Source organism: Haliotis rubra, unplaced genomic scaffold (assembly GCF_003918875.1).
Source record: "Haliotis rubra isolate DU_JTF1 unplaced genomic scaffold, ASM391887v1 Scf451, whole genome shotgun sequence".
Taxonomy (NCBI): domain Eukaryota; kingdom Metazoa; phylum Mollusca; class Gastropoda; order Lepetellida; family Haliotidae; genus Haliotis; species Haliotis rubra.
Window position 1 is genome coordinate 499,900 of NW_025767137.1, and position 21,404 is coordinate 521,303.

The 21,404-nt window shown below is 39.8% G+C and overlaps 1 protein-coding gene across 1 annotated transcript in view; it reads right to left on the reverse strand.

Moving 5' to 3' along the window:
- The window catches only part of LOC124289917 (sarcolemmal membrane-associated protein-like), a 96,545-nt gene that overhangs the window by 57,385 nt on the left and 17,756 nt on the right, over positions 1–21,404 (reverse strand).

Sequence of the window (21,404 nt, forward strand, 5' to 3'; positions counted from 1 at the left end):
GTTTCTCTTTACTATTAGTTCATGTAAGTGATGTTTTAAACAGTTTATAAAGATAAAACGAGTAGGTTCACACAGAGTACACAGGCTAGACACAATGTAAGACGTAAACACTTTGTTTATCACAAACTAGCCATGTATTCCGTAATGTCAATACCTAATTGTTTTTCAAGAACAAAATGTTTCCGGTTTCCCTGTTCCTCAAAGCAAAATATAACAAAATACTAAAAACACTGGGTCTGTGGGACTGCCGGCTAGAATAGGTCCCATCGATCTGTGGCTTGTCAATTGATTGCAGAGCTCCAGATAAGATTTAGCTTATGTGGGTACTGTACCCACTGTATTTTTCTGGAGTGGGTATTTTGAATGTTGAGTGGGTATTTCATTTTCCGTTACCCACTGCTTTCAAATATGTGCATATTTCAGTCATTTTACTCACCTAAGTATTATGTCATTGAGTAAGTTTACCAAGCAGGTATGTTCTGCCTTATGTCATACCTAATCAAAACCAACTTAAATATAATGGAAATGATTTCATAAAAAAATCACTCATCCTATACTGAGAGTACAACACTTGTCCTATACTAACAGTACAACTTGATAGCAACCGATGTCTTTTTCAGTACGCAAGCAATTTTTTATAAATATAATCTGTAAGCATTTGTTTTAAACTTTTTGCTTATCTAACATTTTTAATTGGTACGCAACAATTATTTTTCAATGCGTAATTTGAAATTTTCTATGCATATTTTACCCGTATACGCAGCTTATCTGGGCCTCTGGATTGCATTTAATAATAGTGTCTAGAGATAAATTGAAAGCTTTGTTGTTCATAATATCAACCACTGGATTGTCTGACCAAGGCTCTATCGATGATGTTGTCATAATACATCTGAAATACTACCACAACGTGTAACTTTAAACAGTAGTACAAAGTGTGAGTCTTGTATATTCTGGTCTGTCTTGTAAACTGAGTTAATAACAGTCCATACATTTACACTAACACCAATTCAAAATGGTACCAAGTGAACAGCCATGTTGGAGCTTGTGGACTCAAAAGTTTCTAGCACAGACTGTTTTTGAACATGGAGTAAACACTCAACAACCAAAAAAGTCACAGAACAAAGATGGAAATTAACTAATATTCAGGTTTCACACTGTCCAACTTCATCATTGCTTTTGACTTAATGCAAATTGAAAAAACACTTCTGTATCACACTGATTTCTACACGCAGTCCTATAAACATGTTAATCTCCAAGTCATTTCTGCAAAGATTTCATGTAACATATTTTACATGATATGCTTGCCCATCAGTGGAATATATAGTTTGAACAACTTCCAGTGTTAAACACCAAAAACCATTTGAGGATCAGTTACCAGGTGGAGTAAAATTTAACAGGGAATAAAACCATGTTACAGTGTCTGACAAGTAAGCACATTAACCACACGACCACCTTTGTGTTCTTTAACATATACAAAACTGATCAAATATGCTTTTTTATACGCGATTACTCTTTCAAAGACTGAAAATATTTCGTTTTGGCAGTGAGATTTGAGATTCAGAATTTGTGGAGAATTCACACTTGCTTGTATTATTATTTATTCTAAGGCTTAGTAAGCTTTGAAAGGAAGGGCTTGGTGGAAAGGAAAATAATATGGTTCAGCAACTGTGAAACAGACTATCCATACCTATATGCTGATATTCTAGACAATGATCCCCATCTTAAAAAAAATCATATTTTAATAAATGTGCATCTTGAGCATATTTTTGGTGATCAGTGAGATACTTGCTAAACTGTATCAGGAGATAATGGCTGATATTCGGTACCAGTGTCTGATGCTGCTTCACAATATAACAGAGTTGATTCCCCATGAACAAACACAAAACTGTGCCATTATACGAGTTTCAACAACTATCTGCCCTTAATAATGTAAGCCAGGAGTTATGTCAGTTAGGCAAACAAAAGCAGAAAAATATTTGCCATTCCTACAACAGATCAATATTGGGGTGTACAAAGCACTGGCCAGTTGAGCAGTGTATTTAATATGATCATGCGGAGAGCCCGCTACAATTATCAGCATCTTGTGAATTGGCACAGAGCCCAGTGATGTATAACAAACCATTACAGATCAGTAAGCCACTCGGATAATAATCCGACATAACCACGATCATTAATAAAGCACATTCCTCCAGAGGAAGTGGTTGTATCTGTGAGGATGATTACACAGGCCGTCTGACATGTTGATGAAACGAGCTGCCGGTTTGTTGATGGTGTTGTTTGAAGGAGGGACATGCGTGATGATGTTATCATAACGTATCAGAAGTACCAGCCTTTACACTCCATCGCCTGCTTTAATTAGGTCACGACTATATAGTCAGTGCAGTAGGTGCTGTTTGGGAAAATCTTCATTCAGCCTCGGAGGAATTCATCGTGTATCATGCATGAGCTGATGCGTGTTCACTCAGAATTACCTACTGGAACTGATCTTCACCGGAGTGTAGACTCAAAAATATCTTAGCAGAACAGGTGTTATGTTCATTTGGGAGGGAGGTGAAGAGGTGATTCTTTTTCACCATACCTTCCAGGCTTAAAATTTCAGTCAAATAATTGCTTTCAAGATTAATTCATTCTTTTATTTTGATTTGATTTAATTAAAATTCATGTTTTCTTTTATACCTTTATTTCTTTTCATCGGTACATGTTTTACAATAAATGGATAGTTTATAGTTCAATACACATTGTATCTAATCAAAATGGGCATGACAATTCAGTAGCTGATAGTTATGGCTTTTAAAGGAGATGCCGTTCCTTTCACACAAGGTTCATCTATAGGACATGATATAATTCCTATAATGTCAAAGGAAAATTACTGTTTTGATCAACGGTCATTGACATTTCTCTGCAGAATCAGTGTACTAGGAATCTCATTTTTATTAAATGTCACAGAACAAACAGAACCGAAACATAAGCCTTTCCTAGTTGCTTTCACTTTTAGGTAGGTTTGTTGGTGGGTTTTTTAACTGCTTTCAGCAATATTCCAGCAATACCATAGTGAAGGACAAGAGGAATGGGCTTCACATGCTGTACAGGTCAGGAATTGAACCTGGGCTTGTAACGCTGTGACAAGCAAACACTTTAACCATTAGGCTATCACTGAACGCCAATAATACGTATTGACTTTGCTGCTATATAAAACCACGTTTACCCAGTTTACCTATAACCTGTCAACATCATATAGCACTCAACATGGCTTGTGATGTTAACAAATATCCCTTATCCATTTAAATGTCTTTATTTCCTGTGACATTTCATTTCCTCTCAAGAGTTGGACAGAACATGGAACTCCCTCAAGTACCAATTGCAAAAGTAATTACTGGCAAGTATCAAATAAACAGTTTCATTATAATGTGATCTTTTAGTCCAATACAGTATCTCTCCACTCCAATAAGGCATATTTCCTCATAGTTTTCTGAGAACACCTTCATTGAGGTTGTAAGCAAGTCATTGTGGAAGTTCTTTAGCAAATCACAAATCAAATTTCTATATGCTTTTAGTAATATTCCAGCAATATTATGGCAGGGGACACCAGAAATGGGCTTCACACATTGTACCCATGTGGGGAATCGAACCCGGGTCTTTGGGTGATGGGTGAACACTATAACCACTAGGCTACCCCACTGTCCTGAAAGATGAAGTGACCACATAGATGCTGACATCAATCATAAGGAAAATGAGACTTCATTAACAAGATATCCTCCCTCAGCACAGATGAATGGCCATCCACCCCATTCTACAGTAATGCATGACTCCAAGCTATAACTGGCTTGTCCATTCATAGATTTGTTAAACAATTATGAACTTCACAGTAACAAGATGACACCAGTGTAAACTAAGTCTCCCTCCAGCACAAATAATCTTTGACAACAATGGCCATGATCCACCCCATTCTACAGTAACATGCATGACACCAGTGTATGAAATCATAAGGCTCTTCCAACCGCCCCAAACGGTCTAGATTTCTGACAACAATGGCTATGATCCACCCCATCCTACAGTAACATGCATGTCACCAGTGTATGAACTAAGGCTCGTCCAACCGCCCGAAACAGTTTAGATTTCTGACGGGTGGTCTAAATTTACAGCCAAATGGTCTGGTAAAAGTTTTAGATGTTCCATACATCTGAGTAAATTCACCATATTTGGTCTGGTAAATCCATTTACATTTTGAAGTTACCAGCCCTGATGTTTGGCTGGATTTTTGGCTTATTTCATACACTGATGACACAATAATCCAGATCATGCACATTAACCGAACCCCCACTTTAGCCCACTAATACTCAGAAATCAAGCAGGCTTTGAATTCACAATAGTCCACTAGTCCGAGAATACCAAACTGTGCTTAGGACAAGCAAAAATCCAATGCTGGTTGTCCTCACTGACAAGTAACATTTGAGGGCTTATAGATAATAATATAAAATAATTCTTAACAAGTTATCAATCTTTAAAATTCTGGTTAAAAACATCAACTATGAGAAAAAGTAAACAAGTTCTACCACCTCCAGATTAAATTATTCATGTCCGCAGCTCAAGGATGCTTAAAACCATGCTAGTGTCCATTAACTCCTGACATTAGCCTCATCAGTTATCACATTAGACTTACCGAAAGTCCCCAGACCCAAATAGATGTCTAGAGATCTAAGAAACTATAACACAACAGCAGTGAAGAAACATATCTTTCACCAGACAGGTCAAGCTTTTCATTGCATATTTCACTAACAGGAATCAGCAAATATTGAAGTTAACAGGATAGACAGATTTTACATCTGCAACAGCTAGCTACAAACTGAGAACTAGTTGAACAATGTTTCTATTACTGTGGCTGAGTGGGTTAGATTGCTGACTTTGTGTGCTGTCGATTTGGTGCCTGACTGAGAGTGTGGGTTCGAATCCCGCATGGGACTCAACCCAACAAAAGTACTAGAATGTGTACTTATCTGAGAAAGTGTAATCCCAAATATAAGAAACTTGTGTTATAAATGTTTCAACTAGTCCTGCTGATTGGTCTTTAAAAATACATTTTCCAGGACAAGTCTTCTCCTCACAGGAACTATGTACGTTCACAAATTTATGATCATACCAGGCTTTGAAATATGGTAGTTTTCTAGGATATTTTCGGTTTCTGATTGACTGTCATCCATGGTATCAAAAGATTTGTTTCCAATTTGGAAATGAAGAATGTCGTTTTTGGTAATGGTAAATGTCAAAATAACATTTGTTTCCATCAAAATCCTTCAAACCAATCATATACATTTTGCAAACAAACATCTTCCTGGTATAAACTCAAAGATATCATCCTTGATAAATCTTCATATAAATACATCATCCTAATCTCAAAACAAATATGAAGCCAACCAAAGTTTTGAAATATCCAGATTTAAGGGGGGCAAAGTCTGTGAATCACCTATTTTTTTATCCAACTTCACCTGACCCTGTCCAGCTATAGTGGCAAATATTCAGGCCATATGTGTATAAATATATGTGTGTGTGTGACAAACAAGATGAATTACACCTCGCGAGGAGTTCCCAGTGGACTGGGGGAGGTGTTCACTAGCCAACAGCATATCCTATATTCCCAGAAGTATCGCCTCAGGTAAACCTACACGAGCACCAGTAGCCATGGTTACGTCAACACTGGAAGCCTTCTGTTTCACAATCTGTGTGGATCAACAGGAATAAAAGTTGTTGCTTTTTAGCTAATCATTTTTGTTGTGCGGTTTCTCTAACACTTCAAGGGTATATAAATAGCATCTCCAGCTGCCATTTCATGTAACTTCCTAACTTACTGTACGACCTCCGAGTGAGAAATGATTCTACATTTGAGGAATTCTTTGTAATACATGTTATAGAAATGTAAACATATTTATATTTTTTTAAATGTATAGTGAGAGTGAGTTTAGTTTCACGCTGCTTTTAGCAATATTCCAGCAATATCACAGCGGGGGACACCAGAAATGGGCTTCACACATTATACCCATGTGGGGAATCGAACCTAGGCCCATGACATGCCTGGTGAATGATTTAACCATTAAGCTACCCACTACCCATTTAATATATATTACATAGATACATGATAAATCACAAAGAATAATGAAGAACACGGATAGTCTTATTTCTCAATAACTTAGTTTCTGTCGTGCCATCATTTTTTTTTCAAATTTTACCATAAAATATATAAGCTGATATCTTAATGCTTTTATGTGAGAAGATTATTCAACTTAACCTCATGTTCATAAAATTTATATTTTCAACATGGCCGAGTTTAAATTGTAACCAGGAAGTCATCATCACTGAAATACAGGTAAATATTTGTAAGGATTGTAACCAATGGTTTAATACCCATGTAGTGTTTTATTGTTCAACAAACAACTGGCCAATGTCAGGTTTTTTCTTGAATAACAAGTCATCACCTAGTTACCTAGCTATAAAGAACAAAGTATGAAAATCACTGGATATAAAGATGGCATCATTACCTGATCGACTATACTGAATATTAGACATTAGAATATCCTTGGATCATATAATGTTCCTCTGAATTAAACACAAATTATTTTCACTGAAGTCAGTGGCTTGGAAGCATCACGCTGAATAACATTTTGTAAGATGAATACGACAATATTGACATTCAGAAGGATTCCAAGGATTCCATGAGCTCTAGGGCAGGTAATAATGAAGGGTGGTGGATGGTGTCCTGGTAGGGAACACATGTGAAGACCACAATGTCAGGAGTGATTGTCCCTCACACCAAGCTGGGCATGGAGGTCTGGAACCACTGATCCAATAAGTGGTCAGTATTTCAATCTGGTCATGCTTGGTGGTCAGAATGATTATGGATCATTCATGTGTGCTTGTGAGTGGACGGGTAAGTGAGTGAGTGGGTGGGTGGGTGGGTGGGTAAGTGAGTGAGTGAGTGGGTGGGTGAGGTGGGTGGGTGAGTGAGTGAGTGAGTGAGTGAGTGAGTGAGTGAGTGAGTGAGTGAGTGAGTGAGTGAGTGAGTGAGTGAGTGTGTGTGAATGAGTGAGTGAGTGAGTGAGTGAGTGGGTACATGGGTGTGTAGGTCGGTCAGTGAGTGAGTGGGTGAGTGAGTGAGAGAACTTGTTATTATGCGGCAGTGTTCCAGCTGTATCATAAAAGAAGGGGATTCCAGAAATCATCTCATATTGTATAAACGTCGGGCATCAAACCATGCATGACAACAGAATGCTTTAATCCCATTCTACTACATCAGCCCTTCATAAGAAAATGGATGTTGTAACCTGCCTGTATCTCAGTAAACTGGGCTCTGCCTCTCTGTCAGCTGAACTCACTTGAATATGAACATATTCAGATAACATTATATTATTCTTTACCTTCTGATGAGGTGACAAGAGCTTTCATGTCACGGATCAAGCCACAAACCTTTCATCACCTTGCAAATGATCTACCCAGTACACCATTGAGTATGTCACTAACTTCAAGGTATTTTCGTTTGACACAACCAGGAAACTGGTCACAGTCCTGGAGCTCAATCCACTAGACTAAAGAGGCAGCTACCTTCTTCAGTGAGGCTATGTAATGGAACTATTCTAAAAGGAAAATAAAACCGATCTTCATGAATGACCAATGTGACAATTCCTATTATCAAAATGATTATGCTGCTTCAGACCCATAATAAAACAGCACTAGTTCAACTTCAAGGGTGAATACTTTTCCACAAGAATACAAATAATATTCAATAACACAGAGGAGACAGGTTAGTCTATCAGAAGAGGAGATTGAGAAAACGTACCTACATGCACTGGGGGGACTATTTTGCCCTGAGTATAAACATCCTTTTGCGCCATGGTCTGCTGCCCATATCCGATCTACACCTGGAAGTTCATTATTGACTGAATCCTTGATATACACCATTAAGTTTGAAAGAACTGGGAATTGCAGCAAGTCGAAACTTATTTTTCTTAAAGCATAATAAAAATGTGTCAATCTTATCACTTGTCTGTGAATACATATACTTGAAGCATTATTTGAACATGTTAAAAAATATGGGGTCATATATTACATTGTACATTTATTCATCAACATTGTTCTCTTCCCTCAATATTAAAGGAGAAAATCAAATTTCAGAGAAGGCCCTTCTAAAACCCATCAAGACAAAAACTAGTGGACAGAGAGATGGGCTGCAGTGTACAAATACATGGGGAACCCTTGTCTTTCTCAGGTCTCCTCATGTTGGATTTGAATCAAGGAACCTCTCAATCATCTATTTTTTTTAGCTAAAATGATAAATTTATAGAATTGAGAGTCCAAAATTATTAAACAGTACATATAATTACAGACACCTAAATCTTTGACTTATAAATAAAATGGATCGCCATTAAATACAACATTTTCTTTCAAACAAAACAAAGACAGAAATGTACAGATAATCAAACTTTCTTGTTCTTCAACTGAATGATCAGCCCACCTACAGAACAGCCTCATTATTGCCCAAGGTCTACAGAGGGTAAACCAGGATATCAATGCTCATCCCATCTCAATAGGGCCACACACTCAGTATTAGCATCTCTCAGACAAGAAATGGTCCCCTCTCCTTCTCCCAGTCCATGTGAACTAGTACCAATCAGTCCCCATCACTATAGATTAATTGACACAGCCTCAAGGGGCGTGTTTCTATCAATTTCCCAACCACCGAGATCACGACAAAATCGTCCCACAGATCTAGCGCACTATCATCCATTCCGCTAACAAGTTTGTCAAATGTTGTTCCAAACATTGTTTAAATGTAACATTTGTCAAACAGAAACGTCTGACTTTTCTCATTAAAGACTTGGATAACAAGAAATCTAAACAGTTTGATCGATAAACAAGCCCCCTGACACATCAGAAAACCAGGCATACCTCTTTCCCCACCTTCAATTAAACATAAATTTAATGGCATGTTATAACAAGATCGAATGGAAGAAAATGAAACCACTCTCAGATACATGGCAAGATCACCCCTCTTGGAAAAATACTATCACGTACCCTTTCTCCACGGAAATGAAGGCACACTTCGATACACATCAGTATTACCCCTCCCTGAAACCCAGTACATTAGGGTACCCTTACTCCATGGTAATTGCTTCATTTATATGTTGTTTAGGTTACGGTCAATCAGATGATCACAGGTATGATACTGCTGTGAGTTTTACTTTCTTGACAATGTTTTATCTGTTAAGTATTCGTAAAATGTACTCGTCCATATTGTGATAGTCTCTCACAGTCCATGAACTGCATTATTTTCCCCTCTGCCTATCCCTCCCTGCAATGCTAAAGACCTAATTACCCCAAAACTTTCTTCAGTAAACTTTCTATAAACCTAAGGTAGCCTACATTGGAAACATTGTAAAATCAAATACAAGTGCCCTTATCAAAATATATGCCTCTGTGAAAGGGAAACTTTAAGAGTGAGTTGCGTTTTACGCCACCTTTAGCAATATTCCAACAATATCATGGCAGGGGACACCAGAAATGGGCTTCACACATTGTACCCATGTGGGGAATCGAACCTGGGTCTTCGGCATGACGAGCGAACACTTTAACCACTAGGCTATCCCACCACACAGGAATCTTTAAGAGCAAGACTGGCAACTAGTTCTCATAGAAAACAGCCTCCTCAACACAGACCTGTACTTTACTTTTCACCCAGCGACAAATTCAGCCTCCTCAACACAGACCTGTACTTTACTTTTCACCCAGCGACAAATTCAGAGATACTTTAAGTCCCTGAGCCCTACATTATAGGCCTATGTTCCCACTGTGTGGTCGCAGATACCAGGTATCTATCAGTACTGACTGGAGAGTGTACAGCTGCAGCACTAGAATACATACACCAGGTATTGGTTCCGTCAGTGAGTCAGCTGACTGGCATGTCGAGCATGACCACACCACTAGGCTTCTCACTGTTCCCACTAACATACAGTCTGCATACTCATTCCGATATAAGCCCATGGACTGTTCTTCAAAGATGACATGCATACTGAACAAATACTGGGTGTCCTACTGCATATGTAAGCCAGTGAAGAAACACAGAGAAATAATTGGTGTTTCAGAACACCTGGGGGACCAGCTCACTGAAGAGCAACCAAGTGACCCTGCATTCCTGAGCTAAGCGACCCCTTTGACCCTTTCTTTCTGATACCTGGCCCCCATTTTCCCACTTGCTTGGTCACTTGACCCAAGTGTCACTTGCAGACCCCTGAGCGTACATTTTATCAAACAACCATCCCAATTCAGTCCATTGCTTTCACTCAGCTACAGTAGACCATACTATCCCTTTTCTGCCCTCATCATCCCTTCTCAGCTCAGCTGTAGACCTATACTCATCCCCTTTCAGCTCCAGCTGCCTATACTCATCCACCTTCTCAGCTCCACAGCTCCAGCTGCCCTATACTCTCATCCCCTCCCAAGCTCCAGCTGCCTATCCCCTTCTCAGGCCAAACAAAAAAAAATGTTGTGGTTCGATTACACCTCTTCCCCTAAAATTTAGGGTAGGTAGGTAGGAATTCCTTTCCCCCTTTTTTTAGGGTAGGTACACATTTTTTAGAAGGAAAGTACAAACTAATAACACATTTATCAATGTGTAACTGTTTATTTAATCAAGCTTGCGGCCATCATATCGACTTTCTCTATCAGAATGACCGATACCTGTCGGCGCCGGGAAAATGCAATGGTATCTGAAAGCTTATTTTATTCAGTCTGCTTAAAAAATATATAGGGTTGGCACAAAAATTCAAGGGTCGGTCAGGTAATCGGAACCACAACATTTTTTTTTAGGCCTTATACTCATCCCTCTCCTAGCTCCAGCTGCCTATACTCATCCCCCTCCCAGCTCCAGCTGCCTATACTCATCACCTTGTTAGCTCCAGCTGCCTATACTCATCCCCCTCCCAGCTCCAGCTGCCTATACTCATCACCCTCCCAGCTCCAGCTGCCTATACTCATCACCCTCCCAGCTCCAGCTGCCTATACTCATCACCCTCCCAGCTCCAGCTGCCTATACTCATCACCTTCACAGCTCCAGCTGCCTATACTCATCACCCTCCCAGCTCCAGCTGCCTATATACTCATCACCTCAGCTCCAGCCCTCCCAGCTCCAGCTGCCTATACTCATCACCCTCCCAGCTCCAGCTGCCTATACTCATCACCTTCACAGCTCCAGCTGCCTATACTCATCACCCTCCCAGCTCCAGCTGCCTATACTCATCACCTTCACAGCTCCAGCAGCCTATACTCATCACCTTGTCAGCTCCAGTTGCCTATACTCATCACCTTGTCAGCTCCAGCTGCATATACTCATCACCTTCCCAGCTCCAGCTGCCTATACTCATCACCTTCACAGCTCCAGCTGCCTATACTCATCACCCTCCCAGCTCCAGCTGCCTATACTCATCACCTTCACAGCTCCAGCAGCCTATACTCATCACCTTGTCAGCTCCAGTTGCCTATACTCATCACCTTGTCAGCTCCAGCTGCCTATACTCATCACCCTCCCAGCTCCAGCTGCCTATACTCATCACCTTCACAGCTCCAGCTGCCTATACTCATCACCCTCCCAGCTCCAGCTGCCTATACTCATCACCTTCCCAGCTCCAGCTGCCTATACTCATCACCTTTTCAGCTCCAGCTGCCTATACTCATCACCTTTTCAGCTCCAGCTGCCTATCTCATCACCCTCCCAGCTCCAGCTGCCTATACTCATCAGCTTATACTCATCACCTTGTCAGCTCCAGCCCTCCCAGCTCCAGCTGCCTATACTCATCACCTTGTCAGCTCCAGTTGCCTATACTCATCACCTTGTCAGCTCCAGCTGCCTATACTCATCCCCCTCCCAGCACAAACACAGCTGTCACACACATCTGAACACCTACATTTTCAAACTTCTCTAAGGCTCTGAGAACACAGGAATTAGCGCATAAACAATGCATTCAGGAAGCACACCGCCATTTCCAAGCCTCTTAACATTTAAGTGAAGCTATGAATACTCCACATTAGAGCACAGGAATTAGAACATAAACAATGTTTACCCTTCTTGAAACACAAAACCATTACTGAGCCTTTAACCATGAACATAAACAATGACATAAGCCCGCCTGTATACTTGTATCACTTTCACTGAAATCAGGTTCTTTCCTTTATACCTAATCCTATCAACACTGTCAAAGAATCTACAATGGCGCTGTACCCTGTTAAAGGGGATTTAAAAACATACTTAGTGTGGATGCTTCCATGGTGTCCTTGTACTCTGAGGTGCCTAATTGGCCACTGTCCAATGTTTGCAGCTAGGAATCAAAGACAAAGTGGGGAGCTAGGAATCAAAGACAAAGTGGGGTATCACTGTGATGTAACTGAAATACTGTTCTCAACTTGCTCCCTCTCACCTTCCTTCACTCACTCCCACCTTCCTGCACTCATTCCTACCCTTTTTCACTTTCATTCCTTCCTTCACTCACTCCCACCCTCCTTCACTCACTCGTACCCTTTTTCACTCTCATTCCTTCCTTCACTCGCTTCCACCTCCTTCACTCACTCCTACCGTTTTTCACTCACTTCCACCCTCCTTCACACCCTCCTTCACTCACTTCCACCCTCCTTCACACCCTCCTTCACTCACTTCCACCCTCCTTCACTCACACCTTCTTTCACTCACTCCTACCCTCCTTTAATAACTTCAACAGTCTCGTTCACTCTTTCCTACCCTCCTTTAATCACCCCCACCCTCCATTCATTCTCACCCTCCTTCACTCACTCCGGCCTTCACTCACTCCGGCCTTCACTCCTTATCCTCCTTTCAATCCAGCCTGCACTCATTCCCACCTTCCTTTTCTCATTCTTGCCCTCCTTCAGTCACTCCAGCCTTCTTCACTCAATGATGTATTTTTGCAGTTTCCAATTCAAAATTTGTTATTACTGAGTTATTAACTGTTATTAACCTGGACATGTTCTCAAGGAAGCCCAGTTTCTGACTTCCCCTATCTACTTCATGACACTTCCAAGCAGTACTCAACTCAAAACAACAAACCATGTCACCTCATCTTCTCCCATTACAAAGCTCTTCAGTGCAATGTTGACAGATGGTGAAAGTAGAGTGTGACAGCATACAATATATCCACAGACACACTCCACTAGACACCCGACATCCAGTAAACTGACTCACAGTTCACCTACCACACACAGTACCTGTCCATGTATAGGATAACATCATATATACCACACTCCATTGATAGCTGTATGTTTCAGTAACACATGTGTGGACACTGTAGGCCTTGAGGTACACCTTACACAGGCACAATGGAAGACTTATTGAGTTACAGGTATGTGGAGCTGCACACTATTGGGTATGGGATTCAAGGTCTGAGGCTACTTGTAGGAACAGTTCTGGAATATCACACCAGCGTGTCATTTGTGATTCTGTCTGGTGGCAGAAAGATCAATGACCCCAATAGTCGAGGTACATTGTCATGTCAGAATAGCAAGATTCTGAATGAGAATTCCACTGTCAATATTGGCCTAAAGATATAAGCATTTGTTTGTCCAGCTGAAGGTCCCAGTTTGATATACTTCCTGGGACACAATCTTCATGACTATCCAGTGTAATCTCCATTCTATTATGAAAACTACCCATTGTTGCCATAGCTATGCGATGATCCAACTGGCATGATGCCAATTCCAGTCAGCCAATCAAATCACATTCCTGAGCAAGATAAAGTTTGTGTGAAGTAAGTGACAAGAGAGTTGGAGATGGCGACATCAGAACCAAAACAAAGTATGAGGATGAATGGGCCAACAGTATTTAATATAATAGTTTGCAACTATAATTCACTGGGTAATCAACCCATTATTGCTGTCCCATTGCAGAGGTTGCAATATTTATAGTGAGTTAAAATTTAGGATTCCAAACATTTTAGGGTGTTCAGTCAGATCACTGTATATTATTTGTTTGTCAAATCTGTTGTTTATTAAATGCTACACTCAGCATTTTTCAGCTGTATAACGGTGGTCTGTAAATAAACATGTCTGGACCAAACAATCAAGTGATTGACATCATGAGCATCTCTTGGGATCAAATGCAAACACCTAGTTAGTAAGCCTGACCAACTAATATTACAATTATGCTAATATCCAGCACAGCTGCTCAAAGGAGCTTTGTTTTACCATCGATCATTGGATGTCAATCTCAAACATCACATCACATTATCAATCTCAGCTCCCTTGGGAGCATACAACTCTTGCAGCCACTAGACGCACCAAGTTAATGTGGCTTTCCCATCCTTACAGGTACCCATTCACAGCTTGGTGGACTGGGACACATCAAACGCTTTAACCATAGCAGTTCTAGATTAATCCCTGGGCCCATATTTAACCAATCCCTTATAATACTGCTATGAATAGTATAAGACCCCCGGATCCTGCTCATGTTTCTAAAGTCTGCACTACATTTCTACGAACTGAATAAAATCTAAGCTTACTTGATTAAAATTTTCAGACATCATCCCCCTTGAAACTAAATTTTAAAACCACTGAAAACTGCATACTTCTTTTACCTCTGACATTGATTGAAATTTCAACTTGCTCATTGCAACTCTGAAATGTCAAGCATCAAACATGTGGCCGAGATCCCACGCCCTCCATGCCATGGCTCCACAACACATTTCCTATTGAAACATAAGGACCGAAATTGGCTTTCAATCACTTCAAAATACCGACACCAGATTTCCCCGCATCATGCATGGCCTTGGAAAATCAATGCATTAATAAAAAAACAAACATGCTATCATTTTTTCAATCTTCTCCATGTTACAAAACAACAAATAAGATTCCTCCTCGATACAACATTGTTCCAAAGTTTAATCTAAAATCAAACATACTCTACAAACAAATTTTAACAAGCTCTACCTGAATCATTAATCAAGGACACTGGACCCTAATTATCTCAGGTAAAAAGGACGTTTAACAAGACTTCTCAACCAAACATCGGCCCACAAAGATTGCCGCCATGTGCATGGCACTGTTATTTTAAAATCACACAACAAATGTTGACTCAACTGCACTGAGGATGGAAGACAACAAAATCGGCCAAACAGCTCAGGTAATCGGAACTGAGGCAAGCATCAAGGTAAACACACTGTTTGTTCTTCCTTCTAAACTAAAATCAACTTCAACAAAGGAACAATACATTTAGCAGAATCATCAAGGATTCAATAAAATAATGAAAGGAATTTGACAAAATTCTTATCCAATTCTTTTCAACAGATCCTTCAGCAAGCTTGGCGCTGTTCATGCCTCACAACCGGGTGAAGAGTTAGCACAGCAAACAGGTCATAAGCCCTCCATCACTGAGGCCGACGCATCACCACACTGCGTGACAGGCGTACCTCACCTCTCAACTATTTACATCACTTACGTTAGTCAATGCACGCAAATAACACACCTCCGTCCTAATTCCCTTTCGTGAAAAGCTCAACTCTGGTACAGCTCACCTACCTGAGCTGCAAGGGTGTAAATATTGATAAATTCCAAACAATTATCAACATTCTTATGTTGTATAAACCCGCAATATCATTTTACAGATATGTTTTCTGTTTTCCAAGACAAATTTACCAGCATTCACAAAAAGTAAACCTCCCTGCACACAGCTGTGCTTTCAGTCCAAACCTCCTTTTATACAATAAACAACACTTGAAAGAAACTTAAGCCAATAAAAGAAAATGGATTCTTGCTTCAGGTTTATGTGTATATATGTATGACATTTCTAGATTTCAAATATCTATCGACATGTGCCTGTTATCTGATAGTCAACAGTGGTTAGGGTTGGTTTGTTTGTTGTTTAACGCCGCACTCAGCAATATTTCAGCTATATTGTGGCGGTTTGTAGATAATCAAGTCTGGACCAGACAATCCAGTGATGAACAGAATGAGTATCGATCTACACAATTGGAATATAATGACGTGTCGACAAAGTCAGCGAGCCTGACCACCCGATCCCGTTAATCCTTTCTTACACCAAGCATGGGTGCTGAAGATCAATTCTAACCAGGATTTTCACGGTCTAATAAACAGTGAGATTCAGTAGGACATGACAGCTAAAACAACAATATAAGCAAATATTGTGTTCAGTCATTCTAAACACACATGATTCCTTTGTTTTCTGTCTCATCTTAGATGTATAGCACTACATGGGATAACTCTGTTCAACACTATATCAAAGCCTGTCCATTATCACATCAAAGCTATACCCCTACTACCTCAGGCCACACAACATCCGCCATGGACATTGTCACTTCATCCGAGATGACACGGAGATGGACCACTGTCAGTCACAAGGCAGGAAAAAGGATTTATGACAGTATATTCAGGTTAACTGTGAAAAAATGTGATATCTATCACAAACGTATATCTTAAACAGGGTAGGATTGGCAGGAGTGAATGAGTAAGTATGGTTTTACGCCACTTTTAGCAATATTTCAGCAATATCACGGAGGGGGACACCAGAAATGGGCTTCACACATTGTACCCATGTGGGGAATCGAACCCGGGTCTTCAGTGTGATGAGCGGACACTTTAACCACTAGGCTACCCAACCGCACCTGGCAGGAGTGAGTGAGTGACACATAATCTTTGTTGTTTAATGCCACACTCACCAATATTCCAGCTATATGACAGCCTTCTGTAAACAATCGAGTCTGTACCAGACAATCCAGTGATTAACATCATGAGCATCGATCTCTGCAACTGGGATATAATGACATGTGTCAGCCAAGTCAGCCACCCTGATAGTCGCCTCTTTCGACAAGTATGGGTTATTGAAGGCCAATTGTAACCCAAAGACACAGTACCAGTAACACAAGTTGTTGAAACTAGACAAACACCAACAATGACTCTCGAGCACAATAAAATAAAAACATGAATATCACATCTATCACATGACTATCTCATTTCAAGTTCTTCTTACAAAATGAATTGGAAATGGGGACCTATTTAGCTCAGAATTCCCTCAAGAGTAAAGAGTCATTGTCATTTCTGCTTCGCTGCAGAAGAAATTCCACAAATCCAAATAAGACTTGACAGAAATCAGAACACCAGGCATCAGTTTACAGATAATGTGTGGATGCTGAAGTCTAAAAGCAGGATGTCTTCCATTCATTCCACAGTTTGGGAACACTACAGAAATTGATTCCCCATTCATAGAGGCTGCAATTGTCTCAAGCATTAATTCAACTCGCATCAAAATTCAGACTAGATGAAGTGTTTCAGCTGCAACAATCTGACAAACGAAAGACATGGCTTCTATCCCTTAATATTTCAAGAAATAAATCAAAGCCTGCGACATCTTCATCTTTGTGCATCTGACTATGAATTCAAAGTGAATTAGTCAATTCAGCTCAATAAAAATTATTCTATCTTCCAGGACAATTACAAATCCAATTTTTCAACTATTCCTAATGGCCAAGATCATGCAAAACAGATGAATTTGTATTTATCTCACATACATAATCATTAAAAGTAGTTAATCCTAAAGCTTATGAGTACAACTGACATAATGCTCCTTAACTTGCATAAATGGAATTTGGTTGACACGTCATTGTGTAGATCAATGCTCATGATGTTGATCACTGGATTGTCTGGTCCAGACTTGATGATATACAGACTGCCTCCATACAGCTGGAATATTGCTGAGTGCAGCATAAAAGTAAACTCACTCACTGAATCAATGGAAAAAAAAGAAAAGATTTATTTGTATAATCATAACCCTATAAGAGTATGTCCTTGTTCCAGAAACAACAGGCCGTTTTACAACTCAGAAACCTGTACTCACGGAAAAAGGAACAAGAAATAAGTACATAACCATCAAAGCAGACGTCAAACTTACTCCCTATCGTAAATGTGCATTTGAGTTTCATAAATGTATTCTTGAAAGTTTTCCATTTTGCTTTTGAAACATTTTCAGAACACACAGAACTCGTCAAGCAGACAGACGTCAAAGTTACAACCTATTGTAAAATGTGCTTTCAAGTTTCATCTAAAAGTTTTCCTGTTTTGCTCTTGAAACATCTTTGGGACACACAAAACCCGTTTCAGTATCCATTCCCTACTTTGCTCTGGCAGAGGATTTAACTTCACTGCTAAACAAGCTCATTCCCCGTCCACAGTCAAAATGTTTTTCAGGCATACTGCTGATATGAGACATTAACACACTTGCTAACAGGAAACAAAGCTTCTGTGTATCAAGATTACCACATGAGATGTCACGGGTGTAAAGGCCATTACTCTTCATGAAAGTTTTCTCAACATAGTAATTACTAACCGAGCATGTTTCCTTATAAAAAATAACATGTATTATGAATAAGAATTGACTTTCATGCACACCTGCTTCACTGCATAATATGTGAGCAATAACCTCTTTATCGATAATCGTGTAATGTTATTCTTACAATAATCAATGCTTCACACACTGAAAAAGCTTTTAAAAATGTATAAATACAAAGTTTGAATGATCGGCCCTATTTATCATTTGTCATTAACTTTCAGTCCCGTCTGTCTGCTGAAACACATCAACACATCAGGCAACACCTTCCAGGCATATGATGAATGTAAGTCAATAGTCCAGTGAGAATGAAGTCACTGTATGGAGATAAAACATACTTCATAATGGCTTAGGTAGAGCAAAGTGCAATGGATATTATCTAAATGTTGTCAGTTTTTGTATGTCGATCAATTTAATCCTGAGTGAGTGAGTACAGTTTTATGCCTCATTTAGCAATATTCCAGCAATATCATGGCGAGGGACACCAGAATGGGCTTCACATATTGTACCCATGTGGGTAATCGAACCCGGGTCATCGGTGTGGTAAGCGAACACTTTAACCACTAGGCTACCCCACCAACAACCAATATAATCATGATGATCCATAACAAACAATGATAGGTTCCTTCTAGAATAATTCTGACTGACTGAGTTTGGTTTTACGCCGCTTTTAGCAATATTCCAGCAACATCACGGCGGGGGACACCAGAAATGGGCTTCACACATTGTACCCATGTGGGGATTCGAACCCGGGTCTTCGGCGTGACGAGCCAACGCTTTAACCACTAGGCTACCCCACCGCCCCTCGTATAATTCTGAGAAACACAGGAAAGTGTAAGAGTTAAATAATCTAAAGCAAAAATCTGTTTGAAGGATTTACAGGAAGTTACTGCTAGTTGGCAGAAAAGATATTTAAAACTGACAAAAACATCAACATTTACAAGGCAAACAAATATTTGAACATTTTATCGCTGAGTTATCTCAAACATTTTCATCTGTCATAATAAATGGCGGGGAGGAAGTAGAGCAATTAGCAGGTGAAAGTTCCTATTTCCATGTGTACAGTGGCTCTGGCCACAGAATCAAGACAGGTGAGTCAGACGAGGGAAAGTTCGGCCACCACTAGTCTGGAGTAACATATTCCTCATGTGAGGTGGCAGCAACAGCATCAACAACCACCCCCTCCCACTGCAAGAATGAAGGTGAAAGTTGAGGTATCAAAACTGATCTCGTATCTGCCCGTATCCCCGAACACACCAGATGCCTCTGGTATTAGACAGTCACAGAGTGTACAGATATACACCATTGGCAAACTACAGGCTTATATCATCCCACTCAGAGCTGGGTTTGGTACTCCTGTGCAAAGCAGTGTTTTGAATTAAGCTTGAAAGTCAATGGCTCCTTTAGATAATTCTTCTGTTGATAGCAAAAAGGTTATGAGGGAGGGAGGGTGAGCTTTGGTGAGTGAGGTTGGGTGGGTGGGTTTAATGCTCACAGTGTTTACAATAACTCATAAATACTGCCAGCACACAGTGTGTAACAATTCCATCATACTGCCAGCACATTCTGTGTAACATTGTTCATAACTTCTGCACCAAACAGTATCTAAGTTAAGTCACAAAGTGCACTATATGATCAATAACGCTGCATGCAGTGTGTAACATAATCCGTTAATACTGCCACCACAGTGATTAACATAATCCACCTGCATGTTGTTTGCAATATAATCCATCAATACTGGTAGCACAGGTACAGTATAATCTGTATTTACTGCTTGCACACCCTGTGCAACATAATCTGTTAATACTGCCAGCACATGGGAACTATATAATCTGTAATTACTGTCTGAACACCGTAACATAATCTGGTTATACTGCCAGCATAGAGTATACAATATTCAGTGCCAGAAAATACTGTAGAATATGATATGTAACTTACTGCCTGCACTTCGTGTACAAAATAATCTGCAATCACTGCTTAGTCTCTGAAAATGGGCACCTCTGAGAGAAACAAAGCAACTCAATTTAAATTGAAAAGGAGCCCCTCTGAGAACTGAAAACCTGAGGAAATCTAGACTTGCTTCCCTTAGTGTGTTCACATTACAGGCAGTGCTGGGCTGAAGGGAAAATAACATAGTCAGGGGCTGTGAGACAGACTATCACTGCCTGGTTCAGCCAGGTTTCTCCTCACTGACACACAATCTCATCCTTTCCTCAGCATATCACTTTCACCTACATACTATCACCTCCTCCAACATACTATCACCGCCTCCAAACAAATCATCCACAGTGACATTACATCAAAGATGGGCCTCTGTATTTATGGCCAAGCCAATATGGCCAGCAGTAGTCATGTATCACCATGTGACTGACAGCCCTTCAACTTGCCTGAAAATATCATGCCAAGCATACATATCATCATGTATATATTTTGGGCATAAGGAACTTACGAAAATAATTAACACAACTTTGGAAATAACAGAACTGGTCTTTGATGTTGGTTATATCAACATTCCACAATGATTACACAATGCCATTTTAGAAAGTGGTCAAATGTAACATATGATATATTTATAATAACACTTTCTCAGTAAAGTACAAAATCTAGTACTGTGTGTGTGTGTGTGTGTGTGTGTGTGTGTGTGTGTGTGTGTGTGTTTTCTTTTATGGGACTCAATCCAAAAAAGTACTTGAATTTGTACTTTACTTAGAAACTGTAATCCCAAACATAAGATATGTTACATACCACAACATCTCAACATGGAACACTACCCATTGTAACCAATGATCATGAGTTAACATATGCCAATAAAACCAGTCTATCATGCATTATGGTTTAAGCAACAACCTAAAACATCATAAACCAAACTTAAATCATTCACATAGATGACTGTGAAAAAAAAACGCTTTGAAAATAATAAGTAGAGCATCTGTCCACCGTTTACCTGAAAGAAAATAATTTCATTTTTTCCTGAAAAAATACACTCACACAGACCAAAGCAACCATATGACAACAGTGAGTGAGT